General features: G+C 42.0%; 1 pseudogene; it reads right to left on the reverse strand.

Annotated features, from left to right (window-relative positions):
• Window positions 1-437: 437 nt before the first annotated feature.
• LOC125585571 lies at window positions 438-2,089 on the reverse strand (annotated as a pseudogene).
• Window positions 2,090-6,147: the final 4,058 nt, after the last annotated feature.

The raw sequence follows: 6,147 nt of genomic DNA on the forward strand, positions 1-6,147 counted from the left end.
TTTTTATCGATCAGTTTGAGCGAAATGGATTTGAGTTTAAAGATTAGATAGAGAGGATTGTGTTTTCGATCTGCTTAGTAAGAGGTTAGCCGACCATTAAGCTTGAGAGAAGTATTTATACCTAGGTTTAATGATTCTCGGGTTTCCGATCGGTTACTCTTAACCGAACCGAACCGAACCGAGGGAATAACCGAACTATATATAAGTCTCTGCTGAATGGTTTCCTCCCCGTAACCGAACAATAACCGAAATGTCAAAATGTGGGTTCGGTTCGGTTCGGACTGTTCGGTTCGGAATCGCAGGCCTAATGACAACCTTATTACTCTTCCGAGAAACTTAATATTTCAAAGTATTTCTCTATCTATTTTGAATGATGTGTGTTCGTCATTTTCGAATAGTATGAGTTCGAAGTTTTGAGATTAAATAGGGAACATGTATGAGTGTTACCCATGTTTTGCTCAGTTAAGACACTATCTGTCTTTTTCTTTGCAAGTACAAAACAGAGGATAGAGAAGAAACTTTGTGATGCATGAGAGAGATTGCTGAAGGCTGTTGGTGCTGTGGCTTCCGGGTAAAAGAGTGGTGCTCGCTAAGGTTCTCGTGTGTAACTAAATCTTCAATTACAACAGTGACAATGTAGACACGCTTATATTTTTGGATATAAACTCACAGTATACTATTTTATTTGAGAGCACACTTTAAGAGTTCAAGGACAGTTGCAAGAAATAAAACACGAGAAGGGCATTCTCAAGCATGTGGTTGATAGGAGAAACCGTTAACGGTGAGGCCTCCATCAACGCTAATTGTTTGACCAGTTATATAAGACGCCGCAGGTAGACACACGAATACCACCAGTGATGCAACTTCGTTTGGCTCTCCAGCACGACCAAGTGGAGTTCTACCAAAAAATTCCTCCTTGAAACTGACGTCATCAAGATACTTTAAGAAACAAAATATGAGAGGGGTTAGAGGAAATGAAGTTGGTAATTACAAAAAAAAAAATGTAAAAGTTGTCTTGTTGATTTACTTGTTGAGACAGAGAAGTCTTGATAGCACTAGGAGCAACAGCGTTGGCCCTTATGCTATCTTTTGCCCATTCACATGCCAAATTTCTTGCTAGCTGATTCAGAGCTCCTGTAAAAGACTTTTTTGCTAGCTGATTCAACAAAAAAAAAACACTTAATCTTGTCTCTAGTAGTACTTTGGTTACCTTTAGTTAGGCTATAAATGGATCCACATTCTAAAGATACAACCCCAGCAACAGATGAAATGAAGACGATGCTTCCATAGCCTCAAGCCTTTAGGAGAGGATGTGAAAGCTGGCAAAAATGGAAAGCAGGTTCCAAGTTTGTTGCGATATGGAAATCAAAATCGCCTGCATCATATTCTGTCGTTGGCTTTGGACGAACTCCACCCACATTGTTCACCTATGGTGAACTTAAACAAAGTTTTCTTTGAATGTAAATGCTTAGTTGTTTCTATATCAAAGGTCATTTACTTACGAAAATATCGAGCTTGCCATTGAACAGGGAGGAGACAGTTTGCATCAAAGTTTCTCTCTCGGGTCGAGAAGTTACATCACAGACTGATCCACTCACTTTAAACCCTTTCTTTTCCCATTCGCTTAAACTTTTATTGAGCAGTGTTTCAGATATGTCGCAAACATGAATTTTTGCTCCAAAACCAGCTAACTCCTCTACTATGGCATACCTAAACGTATTCCAAAAAATTAAATTACCTAAAATCTTGGCATTCATGACAATATGGAGAGAAGAAAGACAGAACCCGATTCCGCTGCCTCCACCAGTTACAAGAGCAGTCGTACCTTGAAGACTCCATCTTTTATCCATTTTTTAATGTGGCTAGCAATGGTCAGAAATGGCATATATTAGTGTAGATCAGATATGTGTGAATAAATGAGTATGTTTGGATGTTGTGGCGGGAGTGTTATGTGAGACAACATGCCAAAAATGTCCGTCGTCCCGTGCATAAAGTACTGGTACTAGTCAAAATCTTGGACGTAAACAAATTTGTCGTTCTCTGACGACGAACCTAGAAAGTCGGAACGGCGAACAACGTTTTGTTGGAACCATATTTTACAGGGAGAATTGCCAAGTGTGACTCAAAACTTGGAGTCAAATCCAAAACAATACCCCAACTTGGGTCAAAGGCAAAAGTAACCTAAAAGGCTATTGAAATTACAACTATCCCCTTGTGACCAAACAAAAAAACGGATTTTTTTTTACGTTTCTACCCCTCGCAAGTCGTTTGTTTAGACGACTTGCAAATAAGTCGTCCAGACGACTTAACTGAAAGTCGTCTGGACAGTTAGTCTTAAACATAATTTAAAAATTTTGTAAAAAATATTTTGATAAGTGAAAAATAGGAATTATGTAATTAACATATGTCTTAGGGGGTATAAATTAAGATATAACAAATTTCAATTGTTTTCAGCATAGATGAGTGAAAGTAGTGAGTCATGATATTCTTTAGTTTATGTTTCATCAACATATGTTGTAGTATTGTATGTGTTCTTAGGGTTAGATTTTGGAAAGCATTAAAACCGTTTTTGAAAATTTTTAAAATTACTTATGCGTGTTCATTTCTGTGTATAGTAAACACTATTTAAGTATAATTTGATTTTATAACGTGGTTAGTTAGTTAATCTAGTCATTTTAGTTTAGGGGTTCATTTTAGGGTCTAGGACGACTTAATATTTTGTCGTCTGAAAACAGACGACTAAATATTAAGTCGTCTTTTGTACATTATCAGCCAGAATAAGTCGTCTAAACCGGACCAAACCTTAAAGTTTACCAATGTACTTTTAAAGCTAACCGGATTATTTACCCAATATATAAGGTGATTTTTTCTTTTTCTGTTTCATTTTTCGCGAAATTCAGAAACCCTAACAGTTCTCTCTCAAAGGCGATTTCGAATTCCCACGATTTCCGAACAAACCATCGTTCTCAACGCCGGCTATCTATCTCACTTCATTCTCACCGTTGTCGCCGCAGCTTCTTCTAACCCTAGCGCCGCCGATTCCTCTAAACCCTAGCGCCGCCGATTCCTCTAAACCCTAGCGCCGCCGCTTCCACTATTTCCGAACAAACCGTCGCCCTCGCCACCGTGGTCACCAACGTTCTCACCGCCGCTTCCTCTAAACACTAGCGCCGCCGCTTCTTCTAAACCCTAGCGCCGCCGCTTCTTCTCTGTAAACCTTAGCGCCGTTTCTCTGTAAACCCTAACGCCGATAAGTCATCAATCTCGAGGAAAAGATGAACATAAAACGTTGTCTCTATCAATTTACTCATTCTCACCGTTTCACGTTTATTTTTTCAGATCTATAACCGCAATAACGAGTACTCCAACTCCTTCTGCGACTAATCAGGTCCGCTTTGTACTGGAAGACTTGTAAGTAATTTAAGTCGTCTGGAAATTCTTCCAACTGGACGACTTAGTAGATGACTTAAATATAAGTCGTCCATTTGGAAGACTTTCCAGACGACTTAAATTTAAGTCGTCTGGAAAGTCGTCTAGTTGGACGACTTTCCAGACGACTTAATTATAAGTCGTCTACTAAGTCGTCTGGACTTATATTGTTGTCTTTGATTATTTTGCAGACAAAAAGGATGGATATTCCAGAACTCCCCCGTAGGTTATACACATCAGGGGAAGAGCCAGAAGCCCACAATAGCATTTCGTATCATACGGATAACAACAAGTTGCATACTGCTCTTAGGGAAGCTCTTACTGATGACGAATTTGAAGAGTTCAAGGAGTCGAGTTTGGGAGTTTTCATCAAGTTCAAGGAGCAGGGATTTGGTTGGGCTTCAAGGCTGGTTCACTACATGCTCAGTTTCAAGCTGGACATTAAGAAGAAGTATGAGATGTGGTCTCTCGTTGGTCCAGAACCTTTGAGGTTTTCACTGTTAGAGTTTGAAAACCTCACTGGTCTAAACTGCGAGTACATCGAGGACCTTGAGACACCAAAATGTGACGTTACCCAAGAGATGGTTTCTTTCTGGGGGATGCTGGGAGTTCATCTGGAAGCTGGGCCAACTACTGATCAGATAATAGCAGCACTGAAGAGATGCGGGGATTGGTCCAGGGAAGATCGCAAGCGGCTCGCGTACCTCTCAATCTTCACTGGATTCATTGAAGGGAGAAAGTTTTCAACCGCTACACGATCTACTCTGGCAAGGCTAGTGATGGATTTAGAACGGTTTGAGAATTATCCATGGGGGAGAGTCGCGTTTAAGGTGCTGATGGACTCTTTGTGGAACAAAGAAATTACTGGCTGTTACACCGTGGATGGGTTTATACAAGTTCTTCAGGTCTGGGCGTACACAGCTATGCCGGAATTGGGTGCTAGTATTGGTGGTCCCAGAGCAGACAGTCCGTCTCCACCGATACTGGCTTACGAGGGCAGCAGAGGCCGCAGATCAATGAAAGCTGCTATCTTGAGTCAGGTATTTACTTCAATCCAAAAGACTACGCAGACGACTTATCGGACGACTTAATTAAGTCGTCTATTTAGTATTTTTTTTTCAAATATCTAACTCGATTCTTTTATTTACTGCAGACCCGCGTGATCAACTTTGTTGAGAAGGACATTAGTGAAATGTGGCCAAAATGGGACTCTGATGTTGAGGACCTGCCCGCGGAGAACATCATTAAAGTCATGTATGAGCGGAGACCGTGGAAGTGGACCATGTATTGCTGGGAAGTCACTGGTACTAAGGTCTATACAAAACCTAAGGTTGTGACTCCATCGAAGAAAGCCAAAGAGATGGTTGTGTTGGAGGAGGAGGAGGAGGAGGAGGAAGACAATCCAAGACCTCGGAAGAAAGCTCGTAAAGAGGCTCCTAAAGTGGCTAGTGAAGAGGCTAGAGAAGAGGCTAGAGGGGTGACCAGAGAGGATTTGGAAATTATGTTCAAGGGCGTAGCTGACTGCATGAAAGAAGGGTTTAAGAAGTGCATCAGGGAGTTTAGGAAGTTGTCCGATAGATTGGAAGCTGTGGAGAAGAAGGTTGGTGTCACCAATCAGGCTACCCCTCCACCTCTAACCAATCAGGCTACCCCTCAAGATAAACAGCCTACCCCTCTTGCCAAAGAAACCGGGGGTAGTAACAAACAGGCTACCCCTCATGCCAATGAAACCGTGGTTAGTAACCAGCCTCCTCCTCATCAAACCAAACAGCAGCCTCCTCCTCCTCAAAAGAAACAGCCTCCTCCTCCTCCTCAAAAGAAACAGCCTCCTCCTCAAAAGAAACAGCCTCCTCAAATCAAAGAGGTTAGTATCAAATCCAGGGTTAACTAGTTGTCCAGACGACTGTAAAAGTTGTCTGGACGACTAGTTGACCCTGGACGACTTAAACGTAAGTTGTCTGGACGACTAGTTGACCACGGAAGACTTAATTTTAAGTCGTCCAGGGTCAACTAGTCGTCCAGACGATTTATATTTAAGTCGTCCAGGGTCAACTAGTCGTCCAGACAACTTTTATTTAAGTCGTCCAGGGTTAACTTGTGTGCAACTTTTATTGCAGAGATGGTTGCCGGAGGATACAGCAACCGAGGCGAACTCGGTATATAAGATCTTGCCGGAGGATAAAGCAGATGGTGTCACCTCCAAAGAGATTGTTGCTGTCACTTCCACCGATCACCAACCGAGCCTCGCTTCCACCGATCAACAACCGAGCCTCGCTTCCACCGATCAACAACCGAGCCTCGCTTCCACCGAGCCAAGCGATCCAGTTTCAGAACCGAGCCTGGTTGTATTGGACAAGCGTGCAAAGAGTAAACGAGCGAAGAAACCTGCTCCCACTGTGAGATCTCCTTATACGGCAGAGAAAAAAAAAGATAAAGTGGCAGCCTATAATCCATTTCCGCCAGTAAACAAAGATAAGTTGAAGGAACTCGCTGATTGGTTGAAAACTGATCCGTAAGTGATTGCTTTACCCATAATAGCTTGATTTAGTCGTCCAAAACTGATTGCTTTTTTGTTTGCAGTCATTATTCAACTAAGACCGAGGACAAACCACGTACATCACCAACAAGGTGGTACCACTTCCTCCGGACAGCCAGAGAATGGCTGGAAGACTGCGTAAGTCTTCTGCACACGATTTAAGTCGTCTACAAAGTCGTCCA

Source organism: Brassica napus, chromosome C4, assembly GCF_020379485.1.
Source record: "Brassica napus cultivar Da-Ae chromosome C4, Da-Ae, whole genome shotgun sequence".
NCBI classification, from domain to species: Eukaryota; Viridiplantae; Streptophyta; class Magnoliopsida; order Brassicales; family Brassicaceae; genus Brassica; species Brassica napus.